Here is a 19,661-nt window from a genome sequence, read left to right as displayed (position 1 = left end):
TTTGACATAGCTTTGTATGTTAGGCAGAGATCGCCTCTGAGTAGGCGATATGTGATGGAGTAAAGCTGGAGTTTTTGAGACGGTCTGCGTAGGGCATCTGTTTGAGGCCAGTAATCCTCTTTGTGAGGTATTTCTGTGGCCTTTCCAGTTGTTGTAGATGTCTTGTGAGGTACATACCAAAAGGAGTGTTGTACTCTATAATGGGTCTAATGTGTGATGAGTAGAGGGGAACAATGACCTCTTTTTTCTGGATGAGAAACCTTTTGTGATGAGGTGTGCCACATAGAAAGATTTCCTGACAACTGTGACAATGTGATTATCAAAAGAGAGACTATTGTCCACCTGTGTCCTAAGGTCTCTTATCACACTTTCGGTGTTAAGTAGACTACCATCTATGTGGTATTTCATGGGTACAGAGTTTTTACCAAAGGGGATGACAATGCACTTTTTGGCATTGAGCTTCAGGCCATGACTTTGACACCAGGCATCTGCCTCAGTGAGGCCCTTTTGTAGGATGTCCACATCATTAGAAGTTTCTATTATGGCTCCTAGTTTGCAGTCATCTGCAAACTTCATTAGCTGTTGTGTTAAAGAGTCAGATATAGTTAAATACTCTGAAATAAAATAATCAGCAAGGACTCAAGTAAGAAAGACAAACTCCAGTTTTTACTATTGAACATGTCTATATCATTTCTTTGAGTGCAATCATGCTACATGGATTAATAATATTTATATGAGCCAATCTATCTTCTGTTTTCACATATTTATAGAGACATTTTGTTTTGCACTTATAGGTTCATAGCTAAGTACTAGGCTATCTGCTCAAGGACGTTTATAAGCGTAGCCACAATGTGTTGGCTTTTGCCACCCCTTAGATTAGTTCCCTGTGCGTCTGTCCAGCAGAGCCATCAGTTCCCTGCACCATTGTCCAGCAGAGCCATTAGTTCCCTGCGCCACTGTCCAGCAGAGCCAGTGAAGTGATCCCCAGGGTAAATTTTCTGTTTCCCATCCACCCGTCAAGGTTTCTCTTGGAGTGTTAGTGAGGGGCTCTGCCTGATGTATATTGGAATCCTGTTCCAAAGCATGGGGAGTCTCTGGGAAAGGAATCTATCCATCCAGCATGTCCTATTTATCATTGTGGTGAGGTTTATATCTCTAGAGCATGTGGCTCTCTGGGATTTGTATTTTTTTAGGTGGAGCATGTCCATCAATTCTGGGTTGGACATGGCCTTGTATGTCAGGCAGAGATCACCTCTGAGTAAGCGGTATGCAACTGAGTACAGCTGGAGTTTCTTGAGTCGGGCTGCATAGGGCATCTGTTTGAGGCCAGTAATCCTCTTGGTGAGGTACTTTTGTGGCCTTTCCAGCTGTTGCAGGTGTCTTGTAATGTACATCCCAAATGGGGTGTTGTATTCTATGATGGGTCTAATGTGTGATGAGTAGAGAGGCACAATAACCTCTTTTGTTCTAGATACGAACCCTTTTGTGATTAGGTGGGCCACATAGAAGGATTTTCTAACCACCTTGGCAATATGATTATCAAAGGAGAGATTACTATCTACTTGGGTCCCCAGATCCCTTATTACATTTTCTGTATTTAGGGGACTACCACCTATATGGTAGTTAGCGGGTATTTTGTTTTTTCCAAAGGGGATGACTATGCACTTTTTGGCATTTAGCTTGAGGCCATGATTTTGACACCAGGTATCCATCTCAGTGAGACCCATCTGAAGGGTGTCTGTATCAGCCAAAGAATCAATTATGGCCCCTAGTTTGCAGTCGTCTACTAACTTGGTCAGCCATAGTCCTCCTATGCTTGCCTGTACCTCTGAGAAGTATATATCGAACAGGAGGGGTCCTAGGACTGAGCCCTGGGGGATGCCATTTGTAATCGGTTTAGAGTCAGATGTAGAGCCTGCAACTCTCACCATGTGGGTTCTATCCATGAGCCAGTTGGCAACCCATCTCGTGATGTAGGGGTTTATGTTCAAGCTGGTGAGCTTGTCTATAATACTAGAATGGGGAATGGTGTTGAAAGCCTTTGCGAGGTTTAGGTAGGCTGTGTGGACCTCATTTCCCTCGTCTAATGCCTTGGTAACCATCTCAAAGAAGTCCACCATTTTTAGGAGGCATTATCTGCCCTTAACAAAACCAAACTGGGTAGGGTCCAAGGTTTGGAGGTTCCCAATGTCTCTGTTAATGAATTCCATGATGATGCGTTCCATAGCCTTGCAGACCAGACTAGTCAGGCTTATAGGACGATAGTTCCCGGGGTCCGTTGTGGCGCCACCTTTGTGGAGCGGGATAAATGTTGCTGTGCGCCACTCTATGGGTATGTAGCCTGTAGAGAGGCTAAGTTTGAACAGTGTGTTTAGGTGAGGGGTTAGTTCATTTTGGAACTCTTGTAAGACACAGCCTGGGACCCTGTCCGGTCCCATTAAAGCTGTGTTTTTGGCTTTGGATAGGGCTGTTTTAACCTGTGCATCATTGATTGACAGGGTACTACATTCTTCTGGTATGCTTATGGGCCCTTTAGGGGGTGAGAGGGGGGTGAAGTTTGCACTAAACCTGCCTGTCAGAATGTTTGCAATATCAGTCGGTTCAGTGTATTTTGTGCCATTTTTCACTAACTCAGAGCACTTCTGAGAGTTTCCACTTAGGTTCTTGACATAGCTAAAGAATGCTTTGTGGTTATCTTTGGAGTCATTGGCAATTTTTCTTTTGAAACTAGCCTTGGATGATTGAATGAGGGATCATAGTTTCTTGCTGATACTGATCAGGGATGTCTTTCCTTCTTGAGAATTTACTCTTTTCTGTACTAGTTTCCTCCTTCTGTTGTATAGATTGTTTATGGCAGGGGTTCACCAGACTGGTTTCCTTTTCTTGGAGGAGTGAGTCTTGGTTTTACTTGGGATAGCACGATCCATGAATTCCTGCAGATGCTCATAGAGTGCCTTTGTAAAGGTTTCAGCAGTTTGGACAGCATTGCCCTTTAGCATGGGGGCTGTGAACCTTTCCACCTCGGTCTTAAGTAACATGGTTTGCTTTTGAAAAGTTTTTCATGGTGGTTTCCTTGATTGGAGGTGGGGGCGGAATGTGGATATCCAGAGTGATTAGTCTATGGTCTGATCTAACCAGCGAGTGGTTGACCTCCAGTGTGGAACACTGGTCGCCCATGTTTGTGATGACCAGGGCCAATATGTTGTTCCCTCTGGTGGGGATGTTGAACAGTTGATCCAGGGCATTTGAGTTTATAAATTCTAGGAAGCGTTGGGGAAGGGAGTTAGTACTTGAGTAGTTCTCCCAGTTTATGTTTGGGTAATTGAAATCACCCAGTATTAAGGTGTTTGGTAGGACTTTCATATTTCCCAGAGTCTCCAGAAATGTGGAATGGGGGTCCTGGGCCATGGTGGGTGATCTGTAGCAAGCTACAATTTGGATTGCAGTTTTGCCCATTGTTAGTTGCACATGGATGATCTCTGATGAATTGTGCTGCACCACTAACCTGGAGATGTGGGTATCCTTGATGAATATGGATACACCCCTGCCTTTTGTGTTTCGGTTGTGGTTCTGTGGCCGAAAGGTATGGTATGCGTTATAGCCTAGTAGTGATGGGGTGCTCTCAGGTGCCTTAAACCAGGTTTCTGTTACTGCACAGATGTCGATGTCCTCCATACTGAGGAGTGCCTCGAGTGCATGCATTTTGAGGTTTAGACTTCTGGCGTTGAGTAGCATTACCCTCAGTTTTTGGTTACTTGTACTGTTTATGGTGGTGGGTTTGTCTTTTGAGCCTTGTCTAAAAAAGGCACTATGGGGGCGGCAAGAGCTTTGGCCAGTATTCAAAAGCCTAAGGATGACAGGAGCAAGCCATCTCTTGCGAAGCAATGTGGCTTGTCGAGCATGTCATCCCAGGCAGACAGATACTGGATCCCCTTTGAATGACACTAGAAACGTAGCCAATTGTTGAAATTGATCATTTTTTCTTTATACTGTGACATCATTCTTGGTGAGGGCAGGATGCTACACAGGGTCAGGGTCGTACCGGCCTGGGTTACATGATCAGAGAGCTCTTCCATGTCTCTTTTCATGTAGTCCAGGGAGGTACGTCTCAGTTCATTTACACCAACATGGACAATGACAGAGTTGTATTTGTACTTGTTCTGGAGTGACCTGAGTGCTTGTGTTATGTGGCAGATCCTGGCACCTGACAGGCAGTTAACTGTAACCTTCTCCTTGTCCAGCCTAGTTAGTGGGACATCAGTATGCCTGACTATAGAGTCGCCTATTACTAGTGTATTGGATATGTTATTTTGCGTTAAGGGCTGTGATTGCGTGGCACACTGATCATGTGAAATATGTGTTTCATGATTGGTGATGGGGTGTGGAGATTGCTTGGATGTCTGCTTTGGAGGTCTCTTTTTTTTTTGCAGATTTTTATTTAGAGCCTCCGAGTATGTTTTCATGTATTCATGTGTGTTATTTGCCGGTGTTGGTTTATTAGGTCTATGTGAGACTGGTGGTGTGTTGAAAGTATTACCCTTCTCCTCTTGACTGTCAGTTCCAGTCTTGGGTTGAGAGAGCTTTGCCTCCATCTTGGCTGTATAATTGCATCTCTCGCATATATTAGTGTTTGGTGGTAGGAGGAGAGGGTTGTCTCTGTACATGAGTCAGTTGTAACATTGCCTCAAAATGCCCAGATTCACCAGTTGGACTGGAGAGTACACCAGAAACTGCCCTTTGGACATGCCTGAATAGGTAGAGTAAGCTGTTTTTCTGATTGGCTGGTGGGGACGAATAGAGAGCCTTGTCCTTCTGAACAATATAGAGGGGTCTAGTGCTAGGGTTAATTAGTGCTTGCTATGAGTTTTAAGCAAGTGATTGACTGTGAAATTAATGGTTTGAGTGCTAAAGTTGAAGGTTTGTCTAGTTCCAAGTGAAAAATTGAAGAGTAGACTTCGTGGAGCCAAGAATAGTTTAACTCTAGGTAAATGGTGCTGCCTGGTGCACAAAACCACACAAATGCTATTTTTATAGCAGGGAAGTGAAAGAGATAGAAATTAGCCCAAAATGGCTGATAAACTACTAACTTCTGGGTTGAAACTACTCCTCCAGGGACAGATAGGCTGCTCAAAGCTCCCCTCTCTCACAGATGAACAGAGAAACTTCCTTCTATCCAAGTAAGATATGGGCAACACAGAAACTTGTAACTCAGCCCAGGATTCAGCAATAACCTGAAAACTGGACTATACTAGTTCAGAAAGGCCGGTAACAAGTATATATATGTTTTTCAGAAAATAGAGTAGATACAATCAAAACAACACTTTAAATGCACAGAAAAGGCTATCACACTTTATGATTATGATTTAAACACAAAAAATTACTTAATTCAAGTGCAGGCAGCAAATAAGTACAATATGTAGCAATAACAAACTTTTTAAATCACAGATTCGCTAAAAAAACTGGCATTTTAGGCGAAGTTAGTTAAGACAGCAAGAAAAGCAGAAAAATGATACTTAATCACTCCAAAGTCACTCTTTTGTCTCTCTGCTGCTGTAGACTCTGCAAAACACTTGGAAGGCACTTGCTGAGTGGAATACAAGCGTATAAATTGCACAAATGGGGTTTTTATAGCAGGGAAGTGAAAGAGATAGAAATTAGCCCAAAATGGTCAATAAACTACTAACTTCTGGGCTGAAACTACTCCTCCAGGGACAGATAGGCTGTTCAAAGCTCCCTTCTCTCACAGGTGAACAGAGAAACTTCCTTCTATCCAAGTAAGGTATGGGCAACACAGAAACTTGTAACACAGCCCTGGATTCAGCAATAACCTGAAAACTGGACTATACTAGTTCAGAAAGGTGGGAAACAAGTATATATATTTTTTTCAAAAAATAGAGCAGATACAATCAAAATTAGCCCAAAATGGCCAATAACCTACTAACTTCTGGGCTGAAACCATACTTCCAGGGACAGATAGCCTGCTCAAAGCTCCCCTCTCTCACAGGTGAACAGAGAAACTTCCTTCTATCCAAGTAAGGTATGGCAACATAGAAACCTGTAACACAGCCCTGGATTCAGCAATAACCTGAAAACTGGACTATACTAGTTCAGAAAGGCGAGAAACAAGTATATATATATATATATATATATATATATATATATATATATATATATATATATATATATATTTCTAGAAAATAGAGCAGATACAATCAAAACAACACTTTACCCAATTAACCAGTTAAAAAGCTTAAAACTGAGCCCTGTTCCAGCAGTCTTCAATCAGACAAGTTCTAACTGCACAGTCCTGCCACTAGGGTACAGAGAAACCTTCTCCAAAAAAGACGGCCTGGATCAGTGCAGAAGTTATACAAACAAAGCTAGATCCAGCCAGCCAGAATCTAGTCTATGCTACAGCAAACAAGGCATACCGATTTCAGAAAGAAACAGTTCAAGTATGCATGCGCAATAAGCCTTTAACCAGAAATTCCCAGCTCAGAAGGGCAGACTCTAGCCTCTCCTCCCACAAGAGTGCAGACCACAAACCTTCTTATCCAAGTGCTTAACCCAGAACTAATACACTTTTAGAATAACAGACACCGAGCCTTCAATCAGCAGTTCCCAACTTAGAAGGGTGTATGCTACCTGTTCTGCCACAACAGTGCAGACCACAAACCTACTTAATGTAAAACAACTGGTTTGAAGCCCAAGTGCTTAAACCAAGGGCCTTAGAATAACAGTTACAATTTAATCACGCTACCAACATGCAGTAATAAAGGCAGCAGAATAAATTCAATTGAGTACTTTTAAGAAGAGGCAAAAGCAAAATAAGGTAATAAAGTAGGAAGAAACACAAATACAGTAAAGCAGATGAAGTGCAATTTTTTTTTTTTTACTTACTTTCTTTATACTCCTTTTAAGGCCATTAACTTTTGTTACAGTATATATTAATAATGCACTATCACTCAACTCATAAAGTCTTGTGTTCGTATGTTATGTTAAATATGTATTATACTGTTGGATCCTCATGTATTCTATTTATTTTATGACATCCATCAACTTTAGTTGTATTGTTACAGCCTGGGATATTCCTGAAATCAGCAATTTCTGACCAGTGCCCTATCTTAATAAACAAAGACAGCTTTCCCCAATACAACATAAGACTAGACAGACCAGGTCCTAACATAGGTCATGATTCAATGCTCTGTGCCATAGATTTCAGTGATTACCATATCAAAGCAACATCATCCACTATAGCCTTATTGCTTGTAATTATACTGCTTTCTAAAAATGTTACGCTGTTACTACTGTTTATCCCATCCCCACCCCTATTGACATGTATTTCTTATTAGTAAATAGCCTAATGCAAACTATTTCTCATTCAAAACAGGGTAAAAGTAATGTACTCACCCTAAGTGACCTTAAAACAAATTTCCTCTGCCCTTCCAGATATGACCTCATTAGCTTCCTGGTGGACCTCAGTTTAACTCAGCTTATCAAAAAACAACTAGACCTAATACATGCACACACCAAAAATCAAATCATCAGAAACTCCTAACATTAGTGATCATGATCCATTAACTTTCAGAACTCACCACTGATTGGAAAAGAATAAAGCCCACATCCAATATCACCTTTATTATCACCCATATCAACTTACTAAGTACTACTAATGCCAGAATTGCATTCAACTTGCAACTGTTTTACCAAATAACATATTCATTTTACCACTGCCTTTTTGACTAGTGGCCTTTTAGTATTCAAAACTAGTAGTATTTAAAATCAATTCAGTTATATAAAACCATGCACTCATCATGAATGTCAGGCAATTGCTAAAATCAAAACAAAAATATAAAGCATTAATCTCGTGGAAAGAAACACAATCCAGAAATCACCGTACCATAACTACAACCAAACAAAAAAGCCATCAAGCAGCTAAGTTATCTATAAAAATAAGGAAAAAATACGGTGCCGAGCCAACACAGCTATTGTAAACAACACTTTTTATTAAAACAAAAAACTAGAGTAAGCACTTTCGTGATGTTCAAATGACTTCATCAGACTACTGCATTCTTAAAATGCCACTCATTTAAATGGTTAGCAAACCAATCAGCTTATTAGCATTCAAAAGCAGTCAATAAAAACTCCACCTTCATTAAAAACACACAAAATCAACCATATAGTACACTTAACACTTCTTCTTTTGGCTTTTCCTGGTTAGGGGTTGCCACAGCAGATCATCTGTCCACTCATGATTGGCAGTGGACTTTTTATGGAGTCACATTGCCAGCCTAACACCCAACCTTCCACAGAAGGCACACACATGCACACACTCACACCTAGGGCCAATTTAGAGTGTCCAATGCTCCTACAGCATTTCTTTGGTATGTGGGAGGAAACTGGAGCACCTAGAAGAAACCCCCATGACCACAGGGAGGACATGCAGACTCCACAGAGAAGGCACCCCAGCTAAGTGTTGAACCAGAGAACCTCTTGCTGTGAGGCAGCAACGCTAACTGCTGCACCACCATGGCTGCCCATAGTACACTTAACACTATCTATATATAAAAAAGAAAAAAAACATAGATAGGTGCATACTTATAACCAAACAATATATAACACTTAATTAAAATTTTCCGATAGTATTAGTGTCTAAGCGGTCTTGTCTTAAGGAAGTGTTTAAGGGATATAACATTATTAATTCCTGGTGATGCATCAGCATTGAAATACAAAATCCATTTTTGCTCTGTGATCTCTGTTTTATTTCTTAAATTACCACCCCTAATACCCTCCTCTATTACCTCAAGTATGAAAAATTTAAACATGTACCCCTGGATTTATGAAGCCCTGCATTGCGTGCAGGATTAGTCTAAGAGCTATTTTCGGCAATATGGCCGATGTGTGATCCAGGAATGAGCTCCCGGGATGTGCACGTGAGCTCTTAGACTAATCCTGCACGGACCAAGCTCCTGTATGCAAAGTGCCCTCATTTGCAGGTGAAAAACATGCAAATGGGGGTAATTTGTGATCCAGCAAGCTTGCAGCTGTCCATGCAGGACAAGTGCAGTCTGCAGAAATGTACTCGGTTAGTAACCAAATACTTTTCTGCAAACTACAAAACGGAGGCATGAAAGCCCCAAATAAAGTATACGTATGATGTGTAATCCATGCCAGTGGCCATATAATTGGCTATTGGCATGGAAAACAGTGTAAAAATGAAATATGTAACATTTTTTATGTTTTGGCTGATATTGGCCATTTAAGCTAAGGGCAGCGGCGCGCAAAGAGGCTCAGGCTAAAAATGAAAAAAAAAAAAACTAAAACAACCATTAACTCATTCACTCCGGAGCAGCTCAGGAAAAGCTGCCTGCTTAATTCCACCATAGGAACAACAGTGCAGCCTGAGCTCATTTTCAGAAAATCCATTTGTAATACCATACAGAAAACAAATGTTCATAACTCTTTAACTATAAGAGCTAGACTAAAAATGTAAACGCGAAAGGTGTTCAGCAGACACTGACCTTTCCAACAGTGTAAATGTTGATAGTGCATATCAAAGTCATTAAATATTTGGCAAGGAAGGCTGATATTGTGCATATTTTTTACCTTTTTGGAAAAGCAAAGCACAATATCTTGGTCAATGTACCATGCAAACCCATACAAATTGAATTTAATTTGTTAATATGAATGTCAGCTTTAAAATGATACCTTTACCATTACTGTAGGATGCTTCTTTCTTGAGATATTCACAAAAATATGATTAATATATTATTTCTCATAATTGATAAATAAAGCATAATATCTCATCACCTGTAATAGACAGAGCCTACATATCAGTGTAGAAGTTGTGCATCTGAATGTCAGCTTCAAAATGATGCATCATTTGTGTGATTACCATATTCCCTTGCAAAGATATGGACATAATAATGAGAAGTATTGTAAATGTATAATTTTCATAATCATACAAGACTAAACAAACTGTGATATCTGTACATGTGTACAGTGCACAGACACAGTTCTTTTACCATGTTGTAAGGAATAACACTATCTTCAAAATGAGGTATTATTTGGCAAACTGACATGCTCCCTTGCAAATTTATTTACCAAAATATGAAAAAAATAATAGTTTCCATAACCTAATAACAAACAAACTTTGATATCTGCACATGTGTCCAACATACAGGCACAATTATTTTACCATGTTGGAACCAGTGATACTATCTTCAAAATGAGGTATTACTTGGCATATTCAGATGCTCCCTTACAAAGTTATCTACCAAAATATGAAAAAAATTAATAATTTCCATAACCTAACTCCAAAACAAACTTTGATATCTGCACATGAGTACAACATATAGACACCATTCTTTTGCAATGTTAGAACTATCAATACTGTTTTAAAAATGAGATATTACCTAGCACATTCAGACACTCCCTTGCAAAGTTATTTACCAAAATATGAAACAAAATCATAATTTCCATAACCTAAGTCCAAAACAAACTTTGATATCTGCACGTGTCTCACATACAGGCACAATTCCACTCAAGTTATAGATAAAATATTTTTGGGCATGACATTTATTAATGTTTTCTCATTGAATGTGTGGTGCTTGGAGCATAAGAGTTCAAGGAATTACTCAGGGCTCTAGAACATCTCGAAGAAGAGGAAATGGGTGGAGTTCAAAAAGAATGGCAGTGCCTCAAAACAGCATTTATGAGGATGCAGCACAGGTATGTGGCCCAGGCAGATATGCAAATAATGTATGTAAAGAAAGCTGGTGGTGGAATGGCGAATTTTGGAAAGTCATCAAAAGAAAGGAGTGCAGGAAAAAGTAGGAGATGGAAAAGACAGACCAGCCAAAGAAGGAATACAGGTTGGCTAAGAAAGAGACCAAGAGAAGGCAGTTGTAATAGCAAAGGACAAGACAAAAGGGCATTCTACCAACTTCTGGAAAGTGACTCTGTAAATGGCACAAAGTAACTACAAGGCAAAGACAGAAACATACATAAGATACTTAAAACACCCTTTGTAAGTGATGCTAATAACTATCTGCCTACCAACCCATGGGAAATAAAAGACAAATGGAAGGAGTACTTTCAGCAGCTTCTGAATGAAGAAAACCACACAGAAGCTGTACTTCCCCAAACACAGCCTACAATGAAAGAAGAGGAGAAGACCACCATAGAAGTAAAAACAGTACCAAGGAAAGTGAAATCAGGGAATCAGCAGACTCAAATGAGGTCATAGCAGATATAATAACTATATTAGGTGCGATGGGGAGAAATGACTCCTGAAGGTACTCATAGAAGTATGAAGAGAAAGTTGTATCACAGATGACTGGAGAATATGCATACTAGTAATAGTGTGCAAGAAGAAAGGGGGACATTCACAACTTTGGGCAGTACATAGATATCAAACTCCTGTCACACTGCATGAAAGTTATGGAGAGATTGATTGATAAATGAATATGCGGACTAGTTGAATGTAAGATGGGAGATGAGCAGTTTGGGTTCAGATCAGGATGCAGCACAACTGGCCCAATACTTGCAGTGAGACAGATAGCTGTGAAGAGGCCAGAGATGAGGAAAGAGTCCAATCAGGCATTTCTATAATTGGAGAAATCATATGAGAAGGTCCCAAAAAAGCTGATTTGGGCAATCTTGTGGTGAGTCAAAGTCTCAGAAACATTGGTAGAATAGAGATACAGATATATATGTGTTTCTCTAACTATCTTACATACAAGGGTTTGAGCAGATTAACAAGAAAATTGTGATGCGCTCAAAGGTGAAATGCAGACCTTGCAGTACGGACTGCGGAGGGAGCAGGGGGACTTGGTTTTGAATGCTGCAGAGCACCGAGGGAGTTCGACATAGGTCAGTGAATACAGTAACGGTATTGGGAGGGGGCACTGGGGAAAACAGAAAAGTTGGTTACATTCCCTATAAAAGGGCTGTTGAGCATGCACACACAAAGGGTTAAGCAGCACAAAATAGCAGTTGCTACGTTACGCCTGTCATGACAAATTAACACAGATTTACTACACCGCATACAGAATGGGTAACCAGTGGAAGTAAAATGTCATGTCTGCTGATGGCAAGGCATTTGGATTTGCACATGAACACTGTTCTAAACGTGGAGCTATTCTGTGATATGGGATAACTTACCGGCACAAAAAAGAAGCAGTTCTTGGGCCAAATTGAACCTGGATGGAGTTAAATCAAGCCAAGGAAAATTCAAACGGTAACTCCAACCGCCAAACCGGTGTGTCTTTCTTAATGATCTCTCTGCAATCGGTGAGTGAGCAAATAATAGAGGGATCCAGCAGCAGGTAAAATCTCCAAATATCAGGAACAAAAGGGAAATACCTGCTGCTGGAACCTCTATTTATCTATTAAAATTATAACCATCACTGAAATCTGAGCTATAGATAACCTATACTTGTTACACCGCATCTGTATTACGATCTTCAGCAGTCTGATCATGTATGCACAAGCACTTCCCTGGTACACAAATGAATTATTTCCCTACCAACATCTTCATTACAACATGTTATACACATGTCCCTAAATGAAACATTCACCCAAATGACCCCTTCAGGAAAATATTAAGATATGCACAATCACCAAAATTATATATATATATATATATATATATATATATATATATATATATATGTATATATGCTGCGGTGGTGGTGCTGCAGTAGCGTTGTCGCCTCACAGTTAGACGTTGCCCGTTTGATTCTCAGTTAGAGCGTCTTCTGTGTGGCGACATGCGTGAGTGGGCATTCCTTCATTGAAGGTTGTGCATTAGGCCCGGCAAGCCAGCACGTCAAAATCTACTGCCAGTCATTAGCGGACCGGTGTTCCGCCGTGGCGACCCCTAACTGGGAAAAGCTGAAAAAAACAATATATATATATATATATATATATATATATATATATACAGCAAGAAAAAAATCAGGAGTCTAGGAGGGTAGGCAGTTGATAAAGAATGAGGGTGTAGTTGCTTGCAATGACTCCAAGCAGAGAAAAAAACACAACCTGGCTTGTGCATTCATTGAAGCGATAACGACTTGTACTTTTGTGAATAACAGTGACAGCAGCTGAGACTTTTCCCAGAAAAGTGATAATGACTGCTATATTGTAACTGCACATATTGCTAATGTGATAATGACCTTTCTTTCATTACTGCAAAAGTATGCATGTTGAGACACAGGTGATAATTGCTACACATGACCTGTTGAGTAGGCATTCGTTTTATTACATTGTGCAGCTGTTATGTAACACAGACTCATTATCATCAGTAAGGAGAATACCTGAGTCAGTCAAATAGTATAACACTTAGATATTACTGAGCCCTTCCTCCCACTTAAATTCCACATGACTGACAAAGCCAGGAGAAATGCACAAAAACTATGATAGCTCCATGCTGTCAGTAGTCACCTAGTGATAACCTTTATCTCACTCAGGCAGTATAATCACAAGTAGAATAATACAAGTAAAAGTGGTGTAAACCAAATGTAATTTGCAGACTGACTTTCTATATGCCCCCAGTAACCCCTCCAGTTGTTTGTATTCTGTATGATTCTGTATATGCAGGCACCAAAATGACACAAATTGGCCAAACAGTCACTTCAGCAGCTAATATGATGCAGGAAATGATGCAAGATAAAGATGAAGAATAAAACAAATTTGAGTTCAAATGTATTTAGGTGTTTTTACACAAAACACTAGTAACAAAAGGAATTAGAAATAACATACTAAAATGCAAATAACATATAAAAAATTATTAATAATAGATCAATCATATATCTTCATCCCACACCACTGAATGCCATGGCAAAGACTTTGGTGCCCATCTGAAGCTGAACAATGACAAGAACTCTTGGAGCCACTGTGGTAACAAGTTCCACAGGTGAGCAGCTTGATAGAAAAATGTGTGATGCCCGGATGTCTCAAAGCTGACATGTGGAAAAATCTGCATCTTATCAAAGGCCAAGCACGGTACAACACGCTCCTTCAGGTAACAAGGACTGAGGATACAAATGGAAGAGTAAACTAACACTAGGATATTGTAGGTGATCCTATAATGCACAGGCAATCTGTGAAAGCTGTGCAGAATAGGTGTAATGTCCTGGTAATGTGACGTACTGGTAAGTCGTCTAGCTGCAGAGCACTGCATCATCTATAAGCAACTGTTAGGAAGTCCTAGTACGTACAACCACCAAATGACGCATTCACCCTACCGCACATTTCTTTCTCTCTGGCTAAAAAAACAGTAATTCAATCAAAAAGGAACGTTTGACATAAACTGATGGGCATTACACCTTTATTTGGAGTGCTTCACAACAAATTGGAGCAATCACAAAAAACAGGTTACAAATGGGGTCAATTAATTGAAAAAATATGATTATTTTCAGAAGATGTTATATTGTTACTAACCAAGAAAAAATGGTAAATTTGGATGATCATTTTATCGAGAAAATTAAATCATTTAGCTGGTTATAAGATCAATGAGACCAATACAAAAGCAATTGTAATAAACTACGTGCCTGCACATGATGGTACAGGCATTCCTGTTTCTTAGGGGTAGGAAAACATGAGATGTCTAGGCATATGGTTAATGAAAACCACCCAATGTGTGGCAAAAGAAAGAGAAAGAACAAACGCAGGAAATAATTAATAAACTTAGACAGTAAAAGTATTGTCTATGGAGACTGACAGTAAAATATAAGATGTACTATACCGTGCAAAACAGTATAAATGGGGGAGAGACTGTTAGTATGTAAGTGACGTAATCTGAAAGAATTAAAACACTGTGGGGTGGAATGGGTAATTATGTATCTAGTTCAGGTAGTTATAGATTTTTACTTTTAGTTATATATTTTTACTTTTTCTTTGTTTTTCCCTAATTCTAACTTAAATATCTTACTTATAAATAAGAATTCAGAAATATACAATATCTAGGCAGAATAATGGACATATTAGTAATAAATCTGAAACTCAGATGAAAAATTATTTCATAAACTCAGTGAGATGGGTGTTTAAATAAACAAAATCTCCTAAACATTGATGTATACCACAGTGTTTGCTACAAACAATTGGAGATCTCAGAAAAGAACATTTACTTTCTGAAAAGGAGCAGTACATGAAATAGAAACTATAATCTTACTTAATATGACTCTGAATGCTGCTTGTGACCAGTGCGATATAATTTATTATTAGCAGTATATCATTAGGATAGGTATTATCTAAAGGCATGATTTTTTGGCTATTTGTTGAATTAGTTGTCACAGTTATAAAACTTTTTGCTGGAATAAATATTTTGTTCTAAAGGGAAAAAATAGTTTTGAAATTGTAATACCCACACAAAGAAAAGCCTTATGCCCATGTGTGGATTTAGTCTAGCAGTAAGCCTGGGTCTTCATGGCATTGAAAAGGGTTGCTTTTTTGGAAAAAATATATTGATGCTATAGTAGTGAATATTAACAAACATATTGCGTGCTGTGAAATTTCTTTGACATCTTTTGAAGCTAAAACTTGTGTAAAGCGCAATGACTAATAGAGGTAAGAGTGTTTTATTGCTACTAACAACTGAAAAAGTGGGTCACCTAGTATGATATTGAAGAATAGAAACTGCCTCCAGTGCTAAAGAATGTTATCAGAAACAAAAACTCATAAAAATAATGGAGGTCTTTAAAAAATGGATATACAGCCAATAGGAAACCAGCAATAAGAAGAAATAAATAAGGTACTCTTCCATGATATTAGAGCCCTGCAAGAAAGGGTCAGAGCATTGACTGAAAATATATACATGCAAAAAAGCCAGAGGACACTGTCTCTGAAAGAAAGAGAATCAGTAGTAAAATTGGAACACATAAATGTTTATGACCATGAAAATAAAAAAGACAAAGGTATTAAAAGGTTGGTGGATAACCTTGGCTAACAAAAGGGCTATCAAAGTAAAACAGATAACAAAATTATTGGTTTTCCAAAAGACTATCTCAAATAATAACTGTTCAAACGTTACTGCAGAGCAACAAAACTAAAACAGGTACACAGTACACACTCGGTAAAGCAGTAAAGTACATAGAGTGCAGCAAGCAATACTAAAGCTTTGCTGGTGCAGAGAAGTATGGGGTAGTACCACAGCTGATAAGGGGTGGTAACTTATGTTTTGATGCACACAGAGAATTAAAAACATCTATTTGCAAGAGGAAGTCATTTCTGGAGCAAGCAAGCAAACTTTGGCTGGAAGCTATAAAACTGTGTAGCCTTTAAAATAAATGTTTTCTAAATCAGAAATTCCCATCTATTATATAATATAAAGAATACCAGTTATCTTCTTTAGCCCACAGACTGACTTCATATAAAATGCTGCCCATCAAGACCCCCCCCTATCTTGTCAGTTTTAAAACTGCTTGGCACACAGCAATGGTCATTATTTTTAAATGTAAAAAACAAATTGCAAATAAACTTACGTGCATACACACATGCCCATAGTATATCTCCAAATGTGAAAGGACCTGTGCAGAATTTAATCACATATATGGCTCTGATTTTGCTTCAGTCTAGTGTTCTGGTCCATTATATAATAGATGATTGGGGCAACTCGTTAAAGTCCATCAATAATATCAGATATGGATCCCATATTCATGCTCTCTTCTGCCAATGTTTCAAGTTGAAAGTGTTAATATTCTAACTGTCCCTAATTGTCTCCAGTTCTGTTGACAGCTGGGCATATCACAGATATAACATCTCACTATATCCAATACCTTGTCATCTCCAAATATGCAGCTACACCTTCCACAATCAAATCACAGATGCTTCATTTTATAAATCAGAACAACATGCAATATTATTACTTTCCAACTGGCCAAAGTTACAGATGAAGGGGGTTCTTTAAAGTACACATTTCTTGGTGTGGGTAATTTATTTGCACACAATACAGTTTACAAAACACAACATTAGATATACAACCCCTTACAATTTCAGAGAAATGTTTCCTCTATCAGAGAGAAAGGACGGCTGTGCAGTCTCAAAAATTGTGCCAGAACATATTTTCAAAATGCATCCTCCTCAACAAAGGTAGACCCCCTTCACAAGAAAATAAAATACAGAGAAGAATTATCACCAAATACTAATTAAGTACATTAACTCCTAACTCTGCAACTAGTGCATCTAGCAGCTAGGCAGGACATGATCTTTTCACGTGTTTGACATCATGAAGAAAAAAAAAACATGATCGTCAATTAAACACAAATGTTTGCTTTCAAGCCTGACCTGGGATCTGTTCAGAGACGTATGTTATGCAAGTAGAAATTACCGGAATCAAACCCATAGCTTGTGTGTTGCAGACCCACATGTAGCTGATGCTGTTACTCATTCTCTATACTAGCATGTTAGAGATTTGAAAATAATAAATGAACAAAGCTTCCTTGGGGGTTTGAAAATTTTAAGGTGTGCTGAGCAAGCAGACTGCATATTAAGTGTTCTGAAACTTCGATCTGCACTTGCTGTAGACAGTCTGAAACAGTCATGCTGGGAATTAACAATGGACAGTGCTGCCAAAACATGCCACCAGTCGGGAAATCAAATTTACAAGCGCTTAGAAATTTAAGTATACCATACAGATAAGCAAAAAAAGAGAATAAAAGGTTGAACAGATTTTAAACCTCTTGGTTATTCTCAAACCAATAATAAAAAAGGCTGTACATTCCGAGTAGGTGCAAAGCAACAGATAGGAACACTTTCACTCCTACAAGCTTAGAACGCTAATAAAATAACAGGATTGGAGTTAGCAGTACTTTTCTGAAGGGTATAGATTCTGAAATTATTATTATGCAAAATATACGAGGCAGAAATCAAGACATTCAGCATGAATCTGTACGGTTGAGAGGTTATCTGTGATCAGCGTTTATATGAGCGAAACCTGAACAAACACAAACGGATACTTCACAACTTGCCCTACAAATGCACTAACATTCAGTGATCATGTGACAGATAAGACAAGCAAGTAAAAAAATAAACGCTTGAAAGGACATTGTAAAAAAAAGGATTTTCATATTTTGCAAATGCTATTATTGTTTGGCATTACTTTTCAGCCATAAATCTTACTGCACAACATTAAATGCATACACACTTCATAGCAGCAAACTGTTCCTTAGAAACCCTACTTCACATTACATTAAAAAACAATAAACACATCATACAAGCAAGAGCTATGAAGGCTATAGTAACAACATACCTGAAATAAAGAAATGCTAATTGCAGAGGAATAGTCCCTCAACAAAACAAATGCTCCCAGCAACACGAGAGACTAATAGTTCCCTCAGTGGCATGATCTCGGGCATTTTTTATTGTAGGCATAGCATTAGCATGAGTTGTAAGAAACTTTTGAATACCTAATTGGAATGGGCGTTTTCAGGCCATAAGCAAGAAAACCATGTAAACTGTAGCAGGGCAACATGATACCTTATCTTACCTTATGGATCAGAGATGAAATGGTCTTTAGGAGAGGCTTGCAGTTTGTTTTAAAAATACATGCAGATCTCTGGTGCAGGTCTTTCTTCCGAGAGCCGTAACTGCAGCAAAACTCCCCAGGTTCATTAAGTGATCAGCAGGATAATGAGAGGGATACAGCAGTAATTCCTACAAAAGCAAGAAAAAGAAAGGGAACTTTTACTGCTGGAACCCCTATTTATTGGGACAGAACAAAGGATTTTATGTCAGGGGGTGGATAAGTTAAGTGAACTGTGATTAGAATGACTTGCATAGAAAATCGGCTTGCTTTCACAAGAAAGTACAGAGTGACTTGCAAGCCGATTTTCTCCGAAAACTCAAATATAACCAGCAGTTAACTCTATACTGAAAATTAAGCTGACAAAGTAACTGACAGAGTTCAGTTACTTTTTCAACTTAATTTTCAACAGTGGAGTTACTATCTGACTGTGAAGTTAAGTGCAGTGGGAGAAGGCACTCGGGGGTTAACAGAATGGAATTCCTATCTTCTCATGGCACTCTCAGTGTTAAGCCCAGATGCACTATGAGAAGGTACTCGGGGTTAATGACTTAAGAAGAAAATCATTATTTTGCCATAATAGTCAATGGCAGGCAGAATGCAACATGGCCAGTGCAGACTGGTTGCTAAGGGGGAAGGCTGAGTGTGGGACATGTAACTAAGGATTAGCAGGCAATCCTATGCAAATGAGGAGAATGATAGAGAATCCCAGATTCACTGTTAGTGCAAGCCTGCACCCAAGAGTGTAGAACTAGGAAAACCATGAGTGTAAGCCCTAGACATAGCTGACATCAGAAGAGGGTGTGTCACGCATACGGTAAGTTAATTGGAGCACTGTGGCTCATGTTTGCCCTTAGCTAAGCAAAGCTAAGGCAGGGTGTGTGTCTAGGGCTTCCTATCTTACACCAAGAAAATCATAGTGTACACAGATAGAACAAGCCAATATCCTGTAAAACCTGCTTACAGCGCTTACACATGTTTGTGCAGCACACACCAGATGTAAAAAAAAAAAAAAAACAACAGGAAATAGCAGCTCCATTCACATCTGAGCATTGTGTTTGCGCGACGCACCTACGAGCTTAAACAGGAAGGCAATAGGAAGGGAAAACAGCAGTAGGAAGGTAACTAAGGAGAACTA

At 39.0% G+C, this 19,661-nt stretch overlaps 1 long non-coding RNA gene across 1 annotated transcript in view; it reads right to left on the bottom strand.

Moving 5' to 3' along the window:
* The window catches only part of LOC122815821, a 574,366-nt gene extending 555,693 nt beyond the window's left edge, over positions 1 to 18,673 (bottom strand). The window contains exon 1 of the long non-coding RNA XR_006367000.1: positions 18,488 to 18,673. This is a non-coding gene — a long non-coding RNA (uncharacterized LOC122815821). The remainder of the gene's footprint in view (positions 1 to 18,487) is intronic.
* Between the last annotated feature and the right edge of the window lie 988 nt (positions 18,674 to 19,661).

This window comes from Protopterus annectens, chromosome 11.part0, assembly GCF_019279795.1.
Source record: "Protopterus annectens isolate FY-2018-M chromosome 11.part0, PAN1.0, whole genome shotgun sequence".
NCBI classification, from domain to species: domain Eukaryota; kingdom Metazoa; phylum Chordata; order Ceratodontiformes; family Protopteridae; genus Protopterus; species Protopterus annectens.
Note: the sequence above shows the minus strand (reverse complement) of the source record. Positions and strands in the feature narration are given on the sequence as shown.